Raw genomic sequence first — 25439 nt, forward strand, 5'->3', positions numbered from 1 at the left:
AAGTACTCCCGTGTTGTTGTTGTTGTTGTTGTTTGCTAGGCCCTTTTTCCGCCCCACCTTGATGGGTGAGTTGAGGAGAGGAATAGCCCTGCATAACCCACCCTGTCCCCTCTTCCTCATCAGGATCTGCCAGCTGACAGAGCAACGCAGCCTGCTCTGCTCTCTGCCACCCTGGGAGCCTGTCGATGGGCTCATGGAGGTCAAGGGAGGGTGCGAAGGGCAAAGAGTGGATTTGAGGGCAAACAGAAAAAACCTAGCACATCACCAGCAGGAGAGCGGTTTAATAAATCATAGGATACCCATGCAATTGGATAGCATTCAGCCATTAACAATCATGTTGAGAAAAACTATTTATTGAAAAGGAATTCATTCTACCTTTTGGTGAAAAGGTACATATACAACATACAACATAATGCAGCTTTGGTCAAAAAACAAATACCCCGGGGCGCCTGGGGGGCTCAGCCGGTTGGGCAGCTGCCTTCGGCTCAAGTCATGATCTTGGGGTCCTGGGATCGAGCCCCGCGTCGGGCTGCCTGTTCAGCAAGGAGGCTGCTTTTCCCTTTGTGCCTCCCCCTGCTCATGTTCACGGTCTCTCTCTCCCCCACAAATAAATAAATAAAATCTTAAAATATATATATATATATATATATATATATATATATATATATATATACCCACACAGAAAAATCTGAGGAAGGTTAGTGCTAGGTGACACAGAAAAGCTAGGGTAGCTTTTTTGTTCTTTTTCTTCTCTGAATTTTCAAAACTGTCCATACTACACATTACTGGGGCTTGGGCAAGCTCCGTAAATACCACCCCTGTTTTCCCCATTCAGGCTCTGAACGAACAGAAGGGAATACAAAAGAATAAGATGAGTAGAGGTCAAAGTATCAATTCTATTACTGGGGCTGGCAGGGTTGGAAGCAGGGATTGGAGGCGCAGCAGCCCGGGCTTCCTAAAACTGAACCCCTGAATTAGACAGACTTAAGCAGGCAGCGTGAGTGGCTGCCCCTGTCACGGAGGCAAATGGCCTTGAAGTCAGCAATAACCATAATAACAGTCACCATCACTGCTTACAGAGCAGTTTCTGTGTCCGAGAGGCTGTGCTAAGCGTCCTACGCACATGCACACACTGTGTCCACGCAACAGGCGTCGGGGGTCTATTTGCTTATTCTTCCTCTTCAGACAAGGAAGTGGGGTACACGCGTTTAAGTCATTTTCCCAAAGACTTGCAGGCAGAGAGCTGGAACTTGCCCCCAGGCTCCCCAGGTCTGAAGTTACCGCCCTTCCTGTTTGGAGGGACTGCCTCTAAGGGCCCATCTGTGAACTTGACCAAGAGGGAACGAACGCAAGGTCCGGCTGTAATGCAAGGATTTGAAACAGGCTCAAAGTGAGCTCCAAAGAGACTTCCAAAACTGTGAATAGGTCCCTGTTGACGAACAGCCACTCAGACGCTTTGTCCTGGTAGACAGCCCAGCATAATCGAAAAATCAACTAGCCTTCAATTCAGACAACCTGGGGGCCCATGAAACAGTTGTGTGACCCCAGGAGAATCCACCTCCTTTCTGGGCCTCAACTTCTCCTTCTGTGAAGTGAGGGTGATGAGCAGGTTGACTGGGCAGGCCCCTTCCAGCTTTGATATGCCGAGATTCTGGGGGGGCTCTGAGGTCCCGCTGCCCCTGAGTGGAGGGGAGCCTGGAGCTGCCCAGCGGAGCGCACCCTTAGCGCATGGGCAGTGAGTCTTGCTCAGAAAAGAGGTTTGGTTCTGAAAACAACACAAGTGGGTCCACCCTCAGACCTCCCCTGGCTCAGCTCCCATGCCTGACTGAGGCCAGGAGAGAGCCGGGCAAGGACACACTAATACATAACAAACTCTTGCCCTAAAATCTCTGTGACACTCTGTGAACTCACATCAGCCCCACTTTGAGGACCGAAAAGTAAAGCAGCCGCAGAAGGTGTGGAAGCAGCTCTGCGCATTTAAAGTGAGTGTAAAAGACGACAGAAGGGGCCGCCACTAGTAGCCAAAGCAAGAAGTCAAGAAAATGGAGGGACACCGGGCAGCTGAGGACATATAAAGTGATGCCCCAGCGTAGAAGGACTCTTTCAGCATTGCCCCCTGGCCTCCCCACTGCCCGAAAGGCTGCATATCACCAACACATGTGACCTTCTACGCAAACACCTTCTCTCTGGCTGGAAGCAGCCCTCACCCAGTGACAGAGACAACACCTCAGAGTCCTAAGCCATGAAGGGAGAGAACTCTCAGATGAGGTCAGACTGTCTTCCAGAGTTCCCAGGGGCATCGGGCTCCAGGTGCCCACAGTGGAACTGGCGATGCTCTGCCTCCCTGCCCCCCACCCACGTTTCCTGGGATCAGCTCCCGAATAAACTACTATGGGGACTCGACTCCCTGTTTGGTGACTGTAATGGGTCAACCTGGCTAGGTGAGACTACATTTCCCAGAATTCCGTTTCCTGGATGTTTCCGGCTAAGGTTGGCCATGGAGGAATTTTTGCGGGAGGTTTTGAGGGCAGCGGGGAAGTGCAGCCATTCTGTGGCTCGCGCACCCTGGGACTCGGCCCATTGGCATGAGGTCCACACGTGCAGCACCTCCCCTAGACCTTCCCTCAGCTTCTCCGACCACCAGGGCAGGTGCACACGTTTAGCTCTGTGACGCAGGACCCTGGCTTCTGCAGGACATGCCCCACCATCAGAGGCAACAAGAGCAGACCCCAACTTCAGAGAGTTCTCCTGGGGTTCCAGCTTGTCCTTGCTGTCGCTCCTTTTCCATCCATCTTTCCTTCCTGTCTGCCTTCGATATCAGGCACTGTGATCACAGCCTTACAGAGACTCCCACAATGTATAAATCCTGGTCATTATAACAAATGCCCTTAAATGTGGATATGTATTGTCCCAGAAGAAAAATCAGAGACAAAGTATGTCAGTCGGGGTCCAGGCAAACCCCCCACAAGGAGACACATAGGGCTTCTTCCTGGTGGCAGGTGCACCTCTCTGACTGAATCCTCACCAATACACCTTGTCTCAGATTCTGCTTCTGGGGGAACCCAAACCAAGATAGTCAGGAACTCCCAGGATGTATTGGGATGAATCGGATAGACTTGAGGTCCCCACAGGTGGACCTAGAGAAAGCCAGGGACATAGCATCCTCAGGACAATATTAAGATGTCATCTTGACCCCTCCCTTCTGGCTGGCAGGGCCCATATGCTACACAATCAAGCTTTATAGTCACACCTCACACTTCCTCCTGTTGTAAGAAAACAACACTGGCGTACTCTTGAGCATCCAACAAGAAATATTTCTGTGAAAATGTCAACAGCATTATCACTTTCTTTTTAAGTGGTGGCATATTCCCTGGTGCTCAACATCAAGAACCTTGGTGCAGAATCAGCCTATTCTCCAGGGTTGAATCAGAAACCGAGTTCCCAAGAGTTAGAAAGAGCCACACAGCCCTCCGTCCAGTGAAAGGAGTTAAAGGCTCAGTTGGAAGCGGCCTGGGATTTTCAGGGCACTCTTGGAGGTTGGGACCCAGGAAGCCTGAGAATCCTCACAATCACCATCTCTAAGCAAAGCTGCCTGTTCCCTCCTCAGCTTTGCCACGGGGCTCTGCACAAACATGCATTGGCCCATTTACCACCAGGCCATGTAACACTGCTCCAACTCACCCTGAACTTCTCAAGAACAGGATGCTGATGGCAAGCCAGCCTCCCTAGCCCCCAAGGCAGTGCCTGGGGGAGTGTAGTAAAGGAGATCAAAGGATAGGTGCTCTTACGGTCCCCAAACCCTGACCCTGGAAGAGCACTCTCAGAACTTCTTCTCCAACCTCCTCCTTGTGCAGGTAAGGAAACTGAGGCCCATGAAGGAGAAAGTTACACAGACTATGATCTCCTTGAAGCAGGAATGATGGCTTTTTTATCTCTGCTTTCTCAGAACCAGCACTGAACCCGACACAGAGTAGGCATCAATAGTTGCTGAGTGAATGAATGAATGAATGAATGAGTGAATGAATTGAGCTGGTCATAATAAACCTAGAACTGGGGGGTGGGGGGGTGCCTGGTTGGCTCAAGGGGTAGAGCATACGATTCTTGATCTCGGAGTTGTAAGTTCAAGCCCCACATTGGATGTAGAGATTATTTAAAAATAATTTTTTTAAATAAAAATAAATAAACCTAGAACTGGAAGTCAAACCTCCTGACTACCAGATCCTTCCACTTCCTTCACACCTCCCCCAGCCCACCCTCAAGCTCACATCCGATCAAAAATACAATTGCCCTTCCATTGTTTGCCCAGAATTCTCTTGGATTATTCACCCAGAATCCCCTCGGGTGGCTCACCCAGAGTCCTGGCTCCTCATCTGGGAAAGCAGAACTTTTGGGATAGCGATCAAAGGCATTTTAAGGGCAAAGGCGTGAAACCCTGGTTGCTAGGGCAGCTTTTCCAAGTCCATCGGCTGAGAGTCTCCAGCTGTGAAAAGGAGCATAGAATTAAGACAGCTTTCAGTCCTCACCACCACCTCCAGCCCTGCGTTCCCCCACATAATGGTCACTGGGAGATATTAGCATCTAAATTATTTTAAGGAGATGTAATAAGATTCACCCAGCAGGCCATTAATGACAAAAGAGATTATTACTGGAAAAAATCCAAGACTGACTTTGAGCGGAGTTGGTTCATCTAAATGACCCTTTCCCTGCACCTCAGATGATCCTGGTCCCCAGAGATTATACAGATTTGAAAAAGTAACTGCCACGGAACATGCTCACGTTTATGCAAGAGGATCTTACGGAAGGAATCTCTAGAGAATTAGGGTCAGGAGTGCATAGCAGTGAGATAAATGAGATGTTCCCTGAATCCTAAGAATCTTCTGTGGCAGAATTTACAGAAAGCATCTCCTCTCTCCATTTTTGGCAGGCGTCCAGCCAGAGTTGTCAAGTATTAGATTAATTTTAATTCAATGCAAAAAACCACATTAGTGTAGTGTTGCAATTGAGAGTTGAAACATACAAAAGCCAAGAGTCCTTGAAGTGAATCATTCCAAAGCCTGAGCATCATTTCAAGCGTCCATCAAAAAAAGCACATTCTTCAGAGCATTCCCCAGCTATCTGCCACCTTCAAATCGTACTACTTAGCCAGGTAAATGGCCACTTGACAGTGACCTGAGGGGACAGAGCTGCTGATGAATGTTACTATGTGGGTCCTGGTCACAGGAGTTAAAGTTCAAACTCCTTGACACAGCATTCAAGACCTTCCACGATCTAGCTTCAGTTGCCCTCCACAACCTCATCTTTCAGGACGACCCTCCATGGTGTGCAGGCTGCAGTTGCGCCAGCCCTTTGGTGACCACTGATAATCTTCCCACCACTCCTCACCTGCACTGCTCACTCAGTCTGCTGCACTCAAAGCCCTGGAAGGGAGCAGCCCCACACACCATGCATTAGGAGGCATCCCCTCCTCCCAGCCTCTGCTTACTGTTGAGGGGGAAGGGAGCTCCTGACCCAGAGGAGGCAGTCCACTAGCTAACCATCAGCAAATCAGATTTCTCTTGAAAATTTGAACTAAGAGATACAAATCAGAGTTAGTCTTGAGCCCGCAAATGGGGAAAACATTTTGAGGCAAGGTGCAATGATGAGCAAGCAAAAGGTCACCTCACAGAGAGAACAACAAAAGAGACCACAGGATGGAGATGGAGAAAGGATGGGTCTGGGTTCCCACATCTCTTTCAAGACTCCTCATGGAGCCTGCTGCTGTTGGGGCCTATGAGATATCCCCCACCTCCTGATGAGTGATTTCCCTCACAAACCATTCTGAGTAAGTGGCTTTCATGGGATCCCTGGATTCTCACTAGCAACACTAAACTTCCACCCCCTTGATGTAGGTGATGCCACTCATCCAACTGGTCACCCAGCGGATGCTTATATGAATGGCCTAGATACTGCCCCCCGCCAAAGTCTGCATCCAGTAGTATCCCTCCAGCCTCTTTCTGCTGATGTGAGCTCACCCCTGGCAGGAAGCCCTGTGGTTGGTGTGTTAGTCAGGCTTCTCCAGAGAAATATAACCAATAAAATGTGTGTATATAGAGAAAGAGATTTATTTTCAGGAATTAGCTCTTGCGATTATGGAGGCTGGCAAATCCAAAATCTGTAGGGTGAGCTGGCAGGCTGGAGACCCAGGAAGAGCCCATGCTGAAGTTCAAGTCCAAAGGCCACCTGCTGCAGAATTCCCTCTTGCTCAGGGAAAGTCAGTCTTTTGTTTATTCTGCCCTTCAACTGATTGGATGAGGCCCACGCACAGTATGGGGAGTAATCTGCTTTACTCAAAGGCTACTGATTTATTTATTTTTTTTAAAGATTTTATTTATTTATTTGACAGAGAGAGACATAGCGAGAGAGGGAACACAAGCAGGGGGAGGGGGAGAGGGAGAAGCAGACTCCCCGCCGAGCAGGGAGCCTGATGTGGGACTTGATCCCGGGACTCCAGGATCATGACCTGAGCCGAAGGCAGTCGCTTAACCGACTGAGCCACCCAGGCGCCCAAAGGCTACTGATTTAAATGCTAATCTCAGGGTGCCTGGGTGGCTCAGTCGGTTGGGCAACTGCCTTCGGCTCAGGTCATGATCCTGGAGTCCCAGGGGAGTCTGCTTCTCCCTCTGACCCTCCCCCCTCTCATGCTCTCTCTCTTTCTCTCTCTCTCATTCTCTCTCTCAAATAAATAAAATCTTTTAAAAAATAAAATAAATGCTAATCTCATTAGCATTTATTAGCTTCACTTGACTCTTCCTTGACCCTGAGATCACAAATGCTAATCCCAGAAATATCCAGAATAATCTCTGCCCAATATGTGGGCACCATGGTCCAGCCAAGTTGATAAATAAAATTAACCATTACAGTTGGTATCTATTTTTAAATAACCCTGACACATGGGACATAGGCTGCTGGTCACACCCCTCCGACCTATGGAAGTTCAGTGGGGTCACAGCCACCTCTACCAGCCTCTCAGCTGTAAATTATGTTTAACCCCAGGATGGTCACCCCTCAACTGTGTCTCAAGCTCCAGGGGTAAGGTAAGGTCCTCTTTTTAGGCTTAGAATAACCCCCACACAAACACACCTCACTCTGTGGATGGGGCTAGTGGGGGAAATGCCATAGTACTCCAAAAACTTTTTCAGAAAAATGATTTCTTGATTGTCTTAGAGCATATGCCAAAACCAAGATAGACAGTATCATCTCAACATCCTCCTATACTAGCTCTAGTGGGTTGCCATGTATTATTAGACCTCCACCATTGGCCATGCCTCTGGGCCTTTGCTTATGCCTGCCCCTCAACCAAGAATGCCTTCTTTTCTCTTCTCTTTTCTCAAATCCCCATGAAGTCAGGTACCATATGGAAGAAAGACAAAAAAAAAAAAAAAAAAACCTAAGCCTGCATTCCTCACTCCACAAAGCCAAGGCCCTGCAGGCCAGCCCCCTTTGAAGACAATTTGGAGACCATCTGTTCTATTAGCAGCTTACCAAAGTACTCCTACATTGTCCTCTTCCCAAGAGGATTTCAAGAAAATATCATTTTCTCCATCATGTTGTAGTTCCATTGATGTCCCTTACACAGTTGCCATCTCTCCAGCTTTCCCACCCAGAATCCAGCTCTGGGTGCCTGGGCAGGGAGGGCTGGCCTGACCCAGCTGGACCTCATGGTGTCCAGGGGAGCTTGGGGTAGCCTCACCCAAGACTTTGGAACACCACCAGTAGGGATGAACTCAACGGAAGTCTTGAGGGAAGCTGAGATCCAAATGCCACCGGAGGAGAGTCAGGCAAGCTGTGACTCCAAGAGAGACCAGGGGAGGGTGGGCTGAGCCCAGGGGCCTTTTGTCTCCTCCTTGCAGAAGCAGGAGGGATGTCAGAGGTCACCAAGTCCCAACTTTGGAACTCTCTAAAGCTTCACTTGACTCTTCCTTGACCCTGAGATCACAACCTGAGCCAAAACCAAGAGTTGGATACTCAACCGACTGTGCCACCCAGGCGCCCCCACCCTAAAATTTTTTCAATTAAATGCTTATTAAGCAACCACTATGTGTTAGGCTTTGCATTGGACATCTCCACTGGTAGTTGTCACATTCACTCTTCTTGGCCACCTGCAAGGTTAGCATCATCAGTCCCATTTTACAGATGATTGAACCAAGGCCCAGAAAAATCAAGCGCTTTGTCTAAGTAGTAAGTGTTAGAGCCAAGATTTGAACCCAGACCTATTGACCAAATCCAGCCCTCCCTGCGTGATTCCCGAGTTGATGGGAAGCAGCCCGCTACTTCACAGCAGACTAGCCTACACTGGAGAAGCTCTGACAGAAAACTACAAAACTCTCGGGACAGAGATTATATGGCCCTCAGCCCACTCGGGGGGCGGGGATGTTAGAATCTAAGACTTAGAAGAATCTGATGGTGCAGAGATGTACCCATTCTTAAACCAGTGTTCCAGATGGGAAGGGGTGATGTGCAGCTGTTAGGGGGCAGGTGAAGGCCTGAGCGAGTCAGTCTCCTTACTTGGGTCTCATTCCCCTCATCTGTATAAGAGTGGGGGGGATCACGGTTGGGATGGCAAATAACCAACTAATGTGCCCCATTCTTTCTTCTCACATCCATGACAGACATTGCCAACAAGTACCACATCCTTCCTCCCAACACAGCCTTCCAATCTTTCTCAACACAGTGTTCCAAGCAATCACTACAGACCATTTATGTGACTATGAAACTCTTTGCCAGCATTAGACCCACTCTATTCTTCCAACTGTAAATAGAAGCGTACAACATAGCCACCTTTTGCCCAGTGATGGCTCACTGCATCTTTCTCATATGGAAGCTCTCTGACTCTGACCCTTCTGCCTCCCTCTTTCACTTATAAGCATGATCGTGATTACATGGGGCCCACTCAAAGAATCCAAGATAATCCCCGCCCCCCATCTCAGGATCCTTAGTTTAATCACATCTGTAACGTCCCTTCTGCCCACATCGGGTAACAAATTCACAGGTTCCAGGGGTTAGAATGGGGACATCTTTGGGAGCTCCTTAGTTTGTCCACCACAGATGTCTCATGGGATCATGTCTAGGGATTAGATAAAAATCATTCTTGTAAACAGTTTAAGCCTGATGCCCAGCAGTTGGTAAGCCCTCAATAAATATTAACTATTGTTACTGCTATTTTCCCAACCTCCAGCCTGCACTGGATGCAAATAAGTGTTCAATAAATATTGGACAATATGAGATGCTATCACTGCTATTGGCCCCGGACCGCCCGGCACTACACCTTAGCACCCCTCCACTACGGCATTTGTTACGCTCTATTGCCCATAATTGTTTGCATGTCACTTCCCCCATCTCTTCAAGGAGAGCAATGCCAAGCAAAGCAGCACTGGCCTCCCAGAGGGCCTCCCATAAAGTGGGCTCCCAGGAGACGTGCCAGGAGAGGCTGAGTAAGGGCCGGCCCCCATGGTGCTCAGGACGTGCACAGTGTTGGGGGTGGATTCCGGGGCTCTGATTTTTACAACAAAGATGGGGCCAACTTCCAGCTTTCACTGGTGGCCTGTGATTAGCCACTGTCAACCCTCTGAGTATGGCAGGGGAGGCTGAGCCACATGACCCCCCCGCCCCATCTCTGCTCCCCACTAAGATACCAGTCTTCCGGGGGAAATGTTCAACACAAACAATTAACCTGCATGCGCAGGAGCCATGCTTGAGGCAGAACAGGAGCTTGGTCTGCATTTGTTTCTTTGTCCAAATACACGACTGGGTTGTCAGCCACTGGCCTGGAACATTTCTGTTTAGCAACATCATTCTCTTCTGTTGAGAGAACTAGCCTGGGGCAGAGACTTGACACACCTTTGCTCACTGAGCTCCACTTGATGGGTCTTCATGTGACCCAAGAGCAAGGGTAGAAATTCGGAACCTGGAATATTTTAACTCTTTCCTTTTGCAATGATGGGGTGTGGGGCAGGCGAATGTATTGAGTGGTTAAGTTGCGGGTATTCTCCCTTTGCTCTCCTGTCTCATCATGCCATGAAGGGGGCCAGGCCCTTCACTGTCCCCTTTCCTTGGGGAGCTTCATTTGACCACAAGAGGTCCAGAAAGGGGGCAGAAGTTACCTGCAAAACAATCCCCTTCCTGGCTTTTGTTGCTTAAACCCTGAATTCTTCAAAGAAGAGCGTCTATGACTATCTCCCTGCCCACACTATCCAAAGAGAGGAATCTCTTTCTAGTCCCCCCACCCAAGGTACACACGCTCACCCATGCACACACACACATGCACACGCACACATGCATGTGTGTACAGCCATACGTACATGCGTATGCACACATATTCGTCCACGTGTGTGTGCGTATGTGTGCACATGCATGTTCAAGTGTGCGTGCCTCTATGAACACATGGCCACATGGCCACGGCCATACACGCCCACACATACTCACAGGCACACGCCCATGACGCTCTAGTCATATTGAACCTCTTCAGTTCCTGAACTCATCCTGCTTCCTTCTCTCAGACCTCACTGCCCAACCCCCAAGGCCTTTGTACCTGTTGCATCCTCTTTCCAGAGCATACTTTACCATTTACCCCTTTTTACCTAGATACCTCTTTGTCTTATACCAGATCCAGACTTGAATTCTCGGCGCTCAGTACTGTAAATGCCTGTTTACTCATCTGCCTGAGCAACAAAATACACAAGTTCATTTTGCTCACCTTTATATTCCTAGTACCCAGCATGTGCCTGTTGTGACCACTTGTGAAATGAAAGGTTAGGTGGATGGGTGGATGGATGGATGGATAGATGGAAATAAAAGCGAAGCACTGGTTCATACCCAGGCTTACCCCAGGGAAATTGTTTAAACGTCAGCCCCCTCTGAGGCCCCCAGGATTCTTGTCTATGCCCCCAAAATGGCCCTGATTTTTCCCTATGCACTGCCTTGGGGCACTTGAGACAGATTCAGGATAAGGAATTAGGGGTTACCCCATAGTTTAACTATGATCTAGAAACACCTTCACAATCTCCAAATAATCAACATTCCATCAGGCTGGACTGGTCCTCTCGTGGATGTTTAGAAGCATTGTGACTTGAAGTGAAAGCCCCCATTGCTGATAGCATATCGGGGAAATCTCCATGAGATACAGTGCCTTGTCCCAGTCCAAACTGATGGTCATGCCAAGCTGAAAGATAACAGGGTAAACGCTCCCAGGAGAAGCTGCTGGCTGAGGACAGGGATGAAAAATGGCTGCTTGATGCTGGGTTGTGGTGTTGGTTTGTTCTCAGATAAAACAAATGAGGTTCCTGCCCTTGGGAAAAGCACCGTTCAGAGTTTCCTTTCTGGGGAGAGACCAGGAAGGGGGGACAACCTGAATCATTTGTAAAACTTACACCACTATCCCCCAACAATGCCACCTCCTTGCTTTCCCCCGGCCCCCTGCCAACCCCCACCCTGTGAATCTGGCACCTGAGCAAACTCAGAAAACTAGCCTCCTTATAGCTTCATTTTCTTCTCCATCCTTCTATCCTCAAACCTGCTCCTCTTCCTGGTCCCCACCGGTAAATGATGCCACCATCCGCTCCTCACAGGTCACAAATCTCGGCCTTCCCCAGTCTCTCCTCCTCCCCTATCCCGCCCCTCCCCCTACCCCATGAGCAACAAGCACCATCAGTCCTTCGGGTGATAACTCCCTGAGTGCTCCTCGCTCTTCACTCAGCTGTCTACCAATCGTTCCCATTTGAACTACAAGGAAAGCATCCCACAGGTGCTTCCCTTTTCAGCCTCTTCCCAGGTCAGTTCATCTCCCCACAAAGTCAGCCTTCTCATACACATTCACTCCCTTGTGCAAAAGCATCTCCGGAGCACCTACTACGTGCCACACACTTTGTTCAGTGCTGAGAATACCAAAGCAAACAAGACACAAAGCTGAGTCTATTGCTCTCCTGTTGATGGCTCTCCATCGCCTCACCGTGGAACCCATGCTCCTTGCACAAGGCTGCCCCCGGCCCCATGAGACCACTGGCCGACCTCTTTGTCCACAGCTCCCTCCAAGAACCCAAAGGTTCAGCCATCACAAGACAACGCACTCCCACACCAAGCACTCTCCTGCCCCCATGCCTTTCTTCCTCCCCTTTCTTTCTTTCCCCCTTATGAAAATCCTTCTCCGTTCTGCAACGAGAAATGGCTTAAACGACATTTCTTCTGTGGAGTTGCCATAATTCCCCAGGTTGGAACTAATCACCGAATTCTCTTCGCTTCCAAAGCAGAGCTCTAATACCAGCATATTCACATTTATTTCTTCCAGGTTTATGGTTTAGGTAATGAGGTGGCGAAGTTATTATCTAGCAGCTGATGCCAGAATTTCTCTTGGGGAGGAAAATGTTGTCCTTTGGGAAAATACCTTGAACTCTAGCCCCCAGGTCCCTCCCTTGGGGTTCACAGATTCAGGAGGGAGGGGTCAAGAGTTGTTATCTGTGTTCCAGGGTGGGCGGGACGGAGGGTCCTCCGCGCGCGCTGCCTCCCCCGGGATCCTCTCTCCCAGAGAGACATGAGTGAATGAGGCAATTCTGGGGGAAAGGCAATGCAGGGGGATGGGACACGGGGGTAAGGTGCTGGGGTGAAGCAGCACGATGTGTGCAGGGAACAGGAGCCTGTCGCGAGCATGCCATCTTCGTGGGGCATGGGAGCCCGCGTAGGGCCACCTGTAGATTCTGTCTCCAGAACACACCTGAGCACAGGTGTGCACAACAAAGTGTTGCCCTGAATTCCAGGAGGTTCACAGGCCTTCTGGAGCTAGTCATAAAAAGTGAGTGGGGAGGAGGCAAGTGGACACATGGAGCCCAGGCTAAGAATGGCTGCACTGAGCACAAAGGTGAGGCCGGAGTTGAAGCTGGGGCCGCAGGCGGGAGACTGGCCATAGTGGACGTGGAACGTCGCGTCCGGGGCTTGGGGCTTGATTCTAAGTATGATGGGCTGCTGTCAGTATGAGTTACGAAAGCCATCGCAGGATGCCGCGAGATTTAGGGAGAGATGTGGACAAGAGATGATGAGGGGAAGCAAGAAGGGGGCAAAAGAGGACAAATTGAAGAAGCACCTAAAAGATGGGTTACATTCAATTCCTACAGCAGCTCTAACAAATGACCACACATTTGGTGGCTTAAAACAACACAAATTCATTCCCTCAGAGCTCTGGAGGCCCAAAATCTGAAGTCAGTTCCACAAGGCTAAAGGCAAGGTGTCAGTAGGGCTGGTTCCTTCTGGAGGCTCTAGGGGAGAACCCATTTCCTTGCCTTTTCTAGCTTCCTTGAGGAAAGCTGAGGCATAGCAGCCTTCACTGGTCTCCCTGAAGACCCCTCTGTGGCCTCACTGGACAGTCACACTCTTACCCTGGGACCAGGCCACCCACTACCCGGATCCCATGGTGCCTCTGTATCAGCCACCTGCCCACCCTGCCTGGTCCCCCAGTGTTCCAATCACACAGGTGAGGCCCCTCCCACTGTGCGCAGCCACCAGCAGACAGTCCTTCCAGGACCAGCCAGGTCCACTCTGACCCCAGCCTCCAGTCTCAGTCCCAGCCCCACCTCTGCCCTGCTGAGGTGGCAAATGGCTGCCCTGCCTGGCCTGGCTCCCACCAGAATTCTGAGACAGAGAGTGGAAATGGGGAGGAGGGAACGGAGACAATTTTTTGTTACCCTGCGTTCTTCTCAATTGTTTGGAAGTTAGAATTTTGCCATAGGGCGCCTGGGTGGCTCAGTTGGTTGAGCGACTGCCTTCAGCTCAGGTCATGATCCTGGAGTCCCGGGATCGAGTCCCGCATTGGGCTCCCTGCTCAGCGGGGAGTCTGTTTCTCCCTCTGACCCTCCCCCCTCTCATGCTCTCTCTCTCATTCTCTTTCTCAAATAAATAAATAAAATCTTTAAAAAAAAAAAAAGGTTTTTTTGGGTGCCTGGGTGGCTCAGTCAGTTAAGCGACTGCCTTCAGCTCAGGTCATGATCCTGGAGTCCCAGGATCAAGTCCCGCATCGGGCTCCCTGCTCGGCAGGGAGTCTGCTTCTCCCTCTGACCCTCCCCCCTCTCATGTGCTCTCTCTCTCATTCTCTCTCTCAAATAAATAAATAAAATCTTAAAAAAAAAAGAATTTTGCCATAAATCTTTATAAATACTGAGAGACAGTAGAGCAGTTAAGGACATAGGTGTTCATGTAAGACACCTGGGTTCAAATCTGGCTCCTCTACTTACAAATCACGTGACTCTGGGTGACTTGTTTTACGTCCCTGTAGCTCAGTTTTCTGACCTGTATAAATAGGAGAATACCAACAAAAGAACACCAAGTGCTTCACACAGTGCCTACCTACTATACCAGTGCAATAGTTAAAAGACACAGTCAACCTGGTTTTGAATCTCAGCTCCATTACCCAATAGCTGTGCAGCCTTAGGCAAGTTGCTTGACATTTCTGTGCCTCAACTTTCTCATCTATCAGCAGGGCTGAAGATCACCATTGTATCTACCTCATAGAGTTATTATGAGGAATCAATGAGTTAGTGTACCTAAATCACTTCGAAGAGTGCCTGGAACAGAGTAAGCACCGTGTAAATATTACCAGTTATTATTACTTAATAAGTAAATATTAACTATTATAAATATACATTGTGGGGCACCTGGGTGGCTCAGTTGGTTAAGCAACTGCCTTCGGCTCAGGCCATGATGCCGGAGTCCTGGGATCGAGCCCTGCGTTGGGCTCCCTGCTCCGCGGGAAGCCTGCTTCTCCCTCTGACCCTCTCCTCTCTCATGCTGTTTCTCTGTCTCTCTCTCTCTTTCTCTCAAATAAATAAATAAAATCTTTAAAATAAATAAATAAATAAATATACATTGTGTTATTCAACATAAATAAGATCATACTGTTAATATCATTCTATAACTTGTGTTTTATACTTAACAATGTGTCTTGCATTTCTTGGACTCATTTTCGTATCAGTATTTAAAGATGTATCTTACTCTTTTTTAACCACTCTATTGCTGGATCACTGCACTGACCATAAGAAGGAAGTACCCAGCTTATTTAACTATTCCCCTGTTGGCGAACACTTAAGTTGTTCCTTATTGCTTTTATAAACCATGTTGCAATGACCATCCTTGCTCTCTGATTATCCCATAAGTATTTCTCTGGGGAAGATAACTACAGGTGACATGGGCAAGTTGCAAGGTATGTGCATTTTTATTTTATTTATTTCTTCTTTGCAGGTCCACATTTTTTATTGAGGTATAATTGGCATATAACATGATATTAGTTTCAGGTGTATAACATAATGATTAGGTACTTGGATATGCTGTGAGGTGATCACCATACTAAGTCTACTTTTCCCCTGGCACCATATAAAGTTATGTAATATGCAATATAATATTGTTGACTATAGTCACCATGCTGTATATCATGTCCCCATGACTTATTTATTTTATAGCTGGAAATTTATACCTCTTGACCCCTTCTCCTATTTTTCCTACCCCTTACCCCCTCCCCTCTGGCAACCACCAATCTGTTCTCTCCATCTTTGAGTTTGGTTCGGTTTTGTTTGTCCATTTGTTTTGTTTTTTAGATTACACATATAAGTGAAATCATGCCGTGTTTGTCTTTCTCTGTCTGACTTATTTCACCTAGCATAATACCCTCAAGGTCGATCCATGTTGTCACAAATGACATGATTTCATTCTTTTATACGGCAGAGTAATTTTGCATGTGTTTGTATACATTCTAAAACTCTGCATTTTTAATCCCATTCTCCCACATTTATTTTTGATGTCACATTTTACATCTTTTTATTCTGTGTATCCTTTAACTAGATGTTATAGTTATAGCTATTTTTACTTCTTTTGTCTTTCAACCTCCATGCTAGCTTTACAGGTGATTAGTCCACTACCTTTACTATGTATTTACCTTTACCAGGGAGATTTTTACTTTCACATGTTTTCTTGCTACTGATTAGTGTCCTTTCTTTTCAGCTTAAAGAAGTAACTTTAACATTTCTTGTAAGACTGTTTAGTAGTGGTACACTCCTTTACTTTTTGCTTATCTGGAAAACTCTTCTCTCTCCTTCAATTCTGAATGATAACCTTGCTGGGTAGAGGACTGTTGATTGAAAAATCTTGCTTGCAGCCTTTTGAATATGTCATGCCATTCTCTTCTGACCTGCAAAGTTTCTGCTGAAAAATCTGCCGATTATTTAATGGGGGTTCCTTTGTGTGTTACAGGTTGCTTTCTCTTGTTGCTTTTAAGATTCTTTAACTTTTGACATTTTAATTATGTGTCTTGATATGGATCTATTTGGGTTCATTGTATTTGAAACTCTGGGTTTCCTGGATCTGGATGTCTGTTTTCTTCCCCAGGTTAAGGAAGTTTTCAGACATCATGTCTTCAAATAAGTTTTCTGTCTCTTTATTTCTGTCTCTTCTCCTTCTGGAACCCCTATTATGCACATGTTGTTCCACCTGATGTTGCCTATAGGTCCCTTAAGCTATCTTCATTTTTCCTAATTCTTTTATCTTTTTGCTGCTCTGCTTGGTGGAGTTCCACTGCCCTGCCTTCCAGGTCACTGATCTTACCTTCTGTTTCATCTAGCCTGCTGTTGAATCCCACTAGCATGTTTCATTTCATTTACCATATTCTTCAGTTCTGTGACTTCTGTTTTGTACTTTCTTATATTTTCTATCTCTTTGTTGAAGTTCTCTCATTCTTCTCCCAAGATCGATAAGCATCTCTATGACCATGACTTTGAACTCTTTATCAGGTAGATTACTTATCTCCATTTCATTAAGGTCTTTTCTGGAGTTTTATCTTGTTCTTTCATTTGAAACACCTTCTTGTTCCCTCATTTTGTTTGATTCTCTGTGCTTGTTTCTATGTATTCGGTGAAACAGCTGTCTTTCCCAGTCTTGAAGGAGTGATCACAGGAAGACTGGGAATGTGTTTCAGTCTGCCATCTGTTCAGTGCCCTGGGGTGCTAGCTTGCCAAAAACTGTCTCTCTAATTGTTTCAGTCCCATGGGGCCCTGAAATGCAAGCCCCCCCTGGCCACCAGAGCCAAACATTCAAGGGGCATCCCCTGGGTGGACTGCATGCACCTGCCAGCATTGGTGGGACCACAAGACAGTGTCAGGCTGGGGCACGCCTGCCCACCAGGTTGGTGGAACAACATCATGGGGGTGTACTGGGCCAGGGTGAGCTAGCCCAGCAGCTTTGGCAGGGTGGAGCCACAGGAGAGAACGGGGCCAAGGCAAGTGGCACTAGCAAGATAAAGGTAGAGTGCAAGAATGGCAAGTGCCCACCAGTGCCAGTGCTAGCAAGGGAGGAGAGTGCAAAAATGACACCCAAAAGTGTCTCCTTCCCCGGAGAGTTCCAACAGACCCCTGGCCCCCTGGCAGATACTTTAAGCTTAGCCAACAAATCTCCTTCACATATGGTCTAGGTGCTTTTCAACCTACTACTTTTGTGGGTCCTGGGATAAGTGGGTCTGTGCATGAGCCCTTTAAGAGCAGAGTCTCAGTTTCCTACAGCCTTCTGGGTCTCCTGGAAGTAAGCGTCATTGGTTTTCAAAGCCAGTTGTTTGGGGGGCTTGTCTCTCTAGGGTAGGTCCAAAGGGTTGGGGTGTCTAACGTGGGACATGGTCATTCACTCCTCAGGGATATGCTCCATATTTGTGAGATCCCTCATGCTTATGGGTCACTGCACCAGGCGTGGGGTTTTTAGCAGGACTACATCTCTGCCTGTTCTACCCATCTCAATGTGGCCTTTTTATCCTTTGCTGTGGAGGAGCTGCTCAGCTAGTTTTCAGGTCTTTTTCAGACAGAACTGTTCTATATGTAGCTGTAGATTTGGTGTGTCCATGGCAGGAGGTGAGTTCAGGGTCTTCTTATGCCTGCATCCTCAGGATGTGTTGATTTTCAATGGACAGAAGTAGAGGAAGAACACTCAAACCAAACAGGTCCCCAAAGAAACTAGGTCCTTCTTCAACAGGCTGGAAGGGAAAGAGCACTTTTGGATTAGATGCTTTTTATGCCTTTTGGGATATTTTGTCTCCTCCAGATGTTCCCTAGGCAGCCAGAAAGAGCCGCTCCCAGCTGCACCATATTCCCTGTGCATTTTGATTTTTGATGGATGCTGCTAAGTGGCTCTCCAAAGAGGTTCAACCAACTCATATTATCCCCTACAGTGCATGAGAGCACTCATTTCCTCAACCCTTCCCAACACTAGATATTTTACCTATTTTTATAAATTTCTATCTATCTTAAGGCAGTAAGAGAAAGTTCATTTTACTGAGCCCTTTTTCATGAGGTTGAGCATCTTTTCATATGTTTATAGCCATTTGTATTTCTCTTCTGTGATCTGCCTGTTTACAGCTTTTTTTTATTAAAATATTTTATTTATTTGTTTGACAGAGAGAGAGACAGCGAGAGGGAACACAAGCAGAGGGAGTGGGAGAGGGAGAAGCAGGCTTCCCACTGAGCAGAGAGCCCGATGTGGGGCTCGATCCCAGGACCCTGGGATCATGACCCGAGCCGAAGGCAGACACTTAACGACTGAGCCACCCAGGCACCCCTACAGCTTTAATCTGATTTCCTGTTGGGTTATTTGTCTTTTTCTTATTGATTTTTAGGGCTTGATGATTGATTAGGCATGGGGAATGGGGAATTAAAAGTCACACCTGGTCTTCAGGTTTGGACAAACGTAGAGACCACAGGGCCATTCTCTGTCATGGAAGCACTGAGGGAAGAGTGCCCAGGTGGGGCTATTGGTACATGGTTGGACAGAGGCTGGAGCTCCACCCTCTGGGATGCTGCCATATCCCCTTCCCCTCATACACATGGGGCTTGGAGGGCTCCAGACCAGTAGTGTTAGCAACCATCACTCACAAATAATCAATAGCTACTGAGTGTCCATCATGTGCCAGATACTGTCTTAAGCAGTGGGAACATAGCAGTGAACAGGCAGATAAGAACCCTGGTCTTCGTGAGTTTATATTTTAATTAGAGGCAGACAATCAAAGTAAACCATAAATAAACAAGATGATTTCAGATATTGATAAGTGCTGTACGGCAACAAAACAGTAATATGATAGAGTATGGATGGGGAGCACCTGTGGTTGGGTGGTCAGAGGAAGACTTTCTGAGTTAACCTTTGAGTCTAGACCTGCATGATGAAAAGGAGCCCTGCCAAGATTTGGAAGAAGGGCATTCCAAAAGAGACAGCAGCAGGAGTCGAGGATGGAGCCAGGCAGAGGCCGGATGTTACAGAAATGGAAAGAAGACCAGCACAGATAGGGAGCAACAAATGTAAGGGTGGCTGGGGAGAGGTAGTATGAGAAGAAGTTGTGGAAATGGAGAACGGCCAGATCAGGCAAAGGCCCTTGAAGCCATGGAAAAGAGTTTGGACTTTATTCCCTACAAAAAGGAAAACTCTTCAAAGGCCCTAAGTTTCTAATGAGGGACAGTCCTGATATGATCCATGCCTTAGAAAGCCACTTGGTAGAGAATGGATTATAGAGGAGCAAGAAGAGACCAAGAAGTCCAAGGCAAATAGTCTATAGGATGTATTTTGGGTAGAGCCTATAGAACCTGCAGATGGAACAGGAGAAAGAAAGGAGTCAGAGTTGACTCCTCATTTTCTGGCCTGAGAAATTAAGTAAATGGTGGAATTAGATGGGAAAGATGGTGGGAGTGGATATGGCTGATTTGGGCAGGAGTAAGAGAATCAAATGTTTTATTTCGGATATGTTAAGTTCAAGGTGGTTATCAAACATCCTAGGAGCACTGGGGTTTGGGGAAGAGTCAGACCTAAAAGTATAAATCTGGAACTTTCTGCAAACATATGGTATGCCGCATATTTATTGCTTTGTGGCTTGAAATCCAACTCTCCACCTTCTTCCCCAAAGTACCCAGATCTCCCTTTTAATAGAATTCTCTTAGCATCTTGGCAGGAGGCTAATTCCCAGTCCACTGCAGCTCTGACAGGAGAGCTGAGCTGGGGAAGGAAGGGTCAGGTCATTGAAAACCTTCTCATTTTCTCCACCCACTTCCTGAAGCAGGCATGTGATTTAAGTTGGGCCTATCAGACCCTCATTCCTGATGCTTTGAAGCTCAAGCAAGTGCCTCAAAGACGGAAGACACATTCAAAGATCAGAGTCATGGTGGTGGCCAGTGTGTGTGAGGATGGGGAGAGTCTCATCCTCAGACTGCAGGAACTGACCTTCACTGCAGTTCCTGCTCCAAAGTCCCACCTCCTTTTCCCGGCCTGGTCTCCCAGCTCCCATGTAGTCTGGGAGGGCCCCAATAGCCTTTCGGTAGATTTAATCTTTGCTCACAGCAGCCAGAGTTCCTTTCTGGTGCTCACAATCAGGAACCCTGACTGATATATAATATTTAAAGTCCTGTGGTTAGATGAGGCTACCCAGGATAACATTACAGAGAAAGAAGGACGGAGGAGAGGATGAGTTCTCCTATAGACGAGCCATATTTGGAACAAAGACTTGGAGACTACGACAGACTGAATTGTATCCCCACAAAATTCATGTTGAAACCATACCCTCCCACCCAATATCATAGTATTTGGAGATGAGGCCTTTGGGAAGTAATTGGGTTTGGATGAAATCATGAGGGTGGGGCCCTCATGATGAGATTAGTGCCCATATAAGAAGAGACACACCAAGGAGCCTGCTCCCTCTCTCTCTCTCTCTCCATGTACACATAGTGAAGAAAGGCCATGTGAAGATACAGCAAGAAGGTGGCCATCTACAACCCAGGGAGAGAGCCTCCACCAGACATCAACCCTGCTGTCCCCTTGATCTTGGGCTTCCCAGCCTCCCAAACAGTGAGAAACAACTTCCTGTTGTTTAAGCCACCCAGTCTCTGGTATTTTGTTGTGAGAGCCCCAGCTGACTAAAACAGAGACCAAAACCTCCGGGGCACCAATACCTGCCAGTGGGGAAGGTATTACTGATCTCTTTAGTAGTTAACCCAGCCTGGAGCTGGAATGGCTCTCTGGGGTAAGGAGCAAGATAAGGCCTCCTAAGTGGAGATCCTGGTATGGTAGGAGATGGGATATGTCCTGTAAGAGCAGAACCGGGGTGGGGGATGAGAACGGTCAGAAGGATTTGTTGTCACCAATATTGCCACCAGTGACTTAGCCCCAGGAGGTGATCTGTCACAGTGCAGAGAACAAAGGCAATGTTGCAGTGATGAAGAGGTTTATTTTTAGATTTTATTTACTTATTTGAGAGAGAGAGACAGAGATAATGAGAGAGAGCACAAGTGGGGAGGAGAGGGAGAAGCAGGCTCCCCACAGAGCGAGGAGCCTGACGCGGGGCTCGATCCCAGGACCCCCGGGATCATGACCTGAGCTGAAGGCAGACGCTTAACTGACTGAGCCACCCAGGCACCCGGGGATGGAGAGGTTTAAAGAAAAAAAAAGGAAGGGGAGAAGGATACAGTCAGAAGGGAGGAGGAGCTCCTGAGATCCCAACCAGAGAAAATGTCCCTATGGCCATTCCTATAGCAGGAGCCATCCAGGAGGAGTCAGATACCCATAAAGTGGAACCACTCCCAGCACCCTGGGGCCAGCACTAGTGACATTAATCTCTGAGCATGCACATCACCAACCACCTCCATCATCCCCAAGTCCTTGCTCCTGCACCTGAGCCTCATTCCTCACCACCCCAGGAGCAAGGACATTGGCTACAGCACGGGGGTGAGAGCCAAAAAGGGAGCAGAGATCCAGGGGGTGGGGCCAGAGTCTGTGTAGCCTGGGCTAGGGCCTGCCCCCAATCCTAGGGGGAGCACTCGGGGGCTGAGGACTGGACAGATGGGCCACACCGAAGGGATATGGATAAGGAAGAGGTGTTCCCACCTTGAGAGCATCAGTAGGTCAGATGTGTAAAATCTGAAGGTTCCCAGGCCTCTTATTTTCTCACTTTACTGTGTATCCAAATCACCCAAGAAGCAGATTCCCTGGAATGTGTAGTTGTCAGAAGCCCCACCTTCTGCTGCCAGGTAATTGAGAAATCCCAACCTCTGCCAAAACCTTCCAAAGGGGCATGCTCATCCTCTGTTCTGCCTTCAGCAGGATCTGCCAAGTTGGAAAGCATCATTTTCCCCTGGTCCTTATGTTAAGAAGAAGGAGGAGAATGAGGAAGAGGAGGAGGGGGGAAAAGAAAAGAAAGAAAGAGAAAGAAATGAAAATTAAAAACTTCAAAAATTTTTTTCAAGTCTCACTGCAGCTCCAGTGACTCTAACCTTTAACCCCCAAAAAGCATCCCTGCAGCTTTCAAGTGTCAATCCAAGTGCTGGGCCTGAATTAGCTAACCTTCAGCTTGAAAGAGCCAGAGCAAAAAGGTCAGAAGGAAAACCACAGTATGTGGCAGGAAGTTTTTCTGCTTTAGATACTTGAAAGGTAGAAGACTTTCAGAGAAGGACACAGCCAAGAGAAGTCACCCATGTAAAATAAAAGATCTCAGCTGAGCAAGCCAATCCTTTGAAACAGCTTACTTATGACTTAATTTATTCCCTTATTGTTCAAATAATTAGAAGGAATCTTTGGAAAACACAAAATTGACCCCTCACTCCCATGCTTCAAACCTTTGGACAGCTCCCCAACGCCTGGTACCTCGTCCCCCAAAGTGTGACCTGCAGTAATGGATGTTGGGCGAACGAAGGGCTCCTTGTTGCTGAATAAGTTTGTAAAACACTGAGTTAAACCATGTTAGACAGGTTTTTCTACAGGACTTGTCAGAGCCCTTATTATGCTAATGTGCATCAGCCATTGCCAGGACGGCAAAGCATGCAGCATTTCCATACCTGATGTGACCACCATGGAATCCTTGTTTCAGGGAGCATCCCTCAGGACTATGGTTCCATGGATCACTTCGGGACTTACACCCAACCCCTTAGTCTGGCACTCCAAGGGTCTTCCACACCCAGCCTCAAACCCTGCTTCCGGCCTCCTAGCCTTCCGGCAGCTACACCTGAAGTTCTAATCACACCAGTGACTTGCCCTTTACAAAGCATTTGAAACACTTTCGTCCTTTGCTCAGGCTGCACTCCCTGCCAGGGATGCCTTTCCTCCTCCTCTTTACCATCAAACTTCTACTCATGTTTCAGGCCCTTGCTCAAACACACGGCCTCAGTGGACCTTCACCTGCTCCCTCCTGCAAAAGTTAACTGCTCCCTGTTCTGGGCTCTATCACAGAGCCGATCAACCTGCACTGTGATTAGCCCGAGTCTCTCTGTTATTAATTGAGAGCTTCAAAAAGGCTGGGAGTGTGAGCCGACTACGGAAATATGTGTTGGCAATATTAATAGCTTCCATCTGTTGGCACTTCCTAAGGCCAGGCATTATTGTAAGCTCGTGACATGCATTAACACATGTAATCCTCACAACCTCACTCGCTGGGTAAGTACAACTATTATCAATTATGATTATCCTGGTTTTATAGATGAGGAAGCTGAGACTCAGAAGAGTTACCTTGCCCAAAGTCACACGACCAGTGAGTGGCAGAGCAGGGACGCCGCCCTCTGCTCTCGAAAGCTGTATTATTATGTCCCTGGAGGGCAGCAGAGGTGAGCCAGAGCCCAGGGCCGGCTGATTCAGAAACCACATGATGACATCAAGGACGCGGGTTCTTGATATCTCTCTACGGTGCACCCTCGGAGAATCAGCTCTGCCCTCAGGCTGGCTCCCCTCATGGTGCCAAGCCAGTAGCAACAATTCCAGGCATCACACCCAGACACAACAATGTCCAGAGGAAGAAAGGGAACATGGAGTGGAGACTAAAAGCATTGTCTCCGGAGCCAAACAGTTTTACTTCTCAGGAGTCCGACCACCGGCAAGTGAAGAGTATGCAAAGATATAGCAAAAGTGGGGGGCGCCTGGGTGCCTCAGTCAGTTAAGCGTGTGCCTTTGGCTCAGGTCATGGTCCTGGGGTCCTGGGATGGAGTCCCACATTGGGCTCCCTGCTCAGCGGGGAGCCTGCTTCTCCCTCTCCCTCTGCTCCTCCCCCTGCTTCTTCTCTCTCTGTCTCTCTCTCAAACAAATAAAATCTTTAAAAAAAAGATATTACAAAGATGGAATGGGCTGTCTTAAAAGGAGCTCCCCATCTTCTATCACCCCAGGTTTCCGCCTATAACATTCTTCCAGCCCTTCTTGGCCTAACACACATATTCTTTTTTTAGGAATCAGCTTCAACCTCACCTCTTCCAGGAAGCCTTCCCTGATGGCACCACCCCCACCAGCTGGGTTTAATTTCCTTGCTGTGTGCCTCTGGGTAGTCTGCCCTTGCCTCATGGTTGTACTCACCCCACAAGACTGTAATTACTTGTTTCGTTTTCTGCCTTCCACCCCAGACTAGGAGCTGAGCAAAGGTAGGAAGCATGAATCTTGTTACCATCCCCAGTAACTGCTACAGTCCCCACCCCATGCAAGGGGCTTAAGAAACAGCCGCTGGACGTTCAAGCAGAAGACAGAAGGTCACTAAACTGAGGTATTGGCGCATGGGCTTGGCAGTGCACTTCGATCACGTTCAGGCATTGAGGTGGACAATTCTCAGGCACATCAGCTTGTCCTTGCTCAGGGGCACGGAGGAGCCTCGGCCTCATGTCCAAAGAACAAGGTGAGCCTTGTGCAAGAAAAATGTCTCCTTAGGTTTTCCCCCACAATCTGGGATAACCTTCCAAAAAGTATAGTCAAGAGTCAAGGGGCAAAGCACAGACTCTTGAGTCACACAAACCCTAGAGGTTCAAGATCTAACTCTGCCACTTCCTGGCCATGTTTAGGGGCAAGTGTCATATTCTCTCAGGGCCTTATTTTCTTCATCTGTAAAATGGGGTTAAAAGCGATACTTCCTCCAAAGGGCAGTTACAAAGATTAAATCAGAAGTGTTCTACAGAGAGCCCGGCACATAGTCCCCAATAACCACTGGCTGCTCTCCAGGGTGCCTGGGCGGCTCAGTCGATTAAGCAGCTGACTCTTGGTTTCAGCTCAGGTCATGATCTCAGGGTCCTGGCATTGAGCCCTGCCTCAAGCCCCACATCGGGCTCCACGCTCAGCGGGGAGCCTGCTTCCCCTCTCTGTTTGCCCCTCCCCCCACTTGCACACTCTCTCTCTCTCAAATAAGTCTTTAAAAAAAAAACAAACGCTGGCTGCTCTTAGCAGTGTGCACATTCACAGTGACAAAGCAGTGTGGAAGGGGTGGCCTGTTTTATTTTTTTAAAGATTCATTTATTTATTTGAGAGACAGTGCGCATGAGCAGGGGGAGGGGCAGAGAGAGAAAATCCTCAAGCCGACGCAGGGCTTGATCCCATGACCCTGAGATCATGACCTGAGCCGAAACCAAGAGTCAGACGCTCAACCAACTGAGCCACCCGGGCGCCCCAGTGGCGGCCTG

This window comes from Neomonachus schauinslandi, chromosome 4 (genome assembly GCF_002201575.2).
Source record: "Neomonachus schauinslandi chromosome 4, ASM220157v2, whole genome shotgun sequence".
Taxonomy (NCBI): Eukaryota; Metazoa; Chordata; class Mammalia; order Carnivora; family Phocidae; genus Neomonachus; species Neomonachus schauinslandi.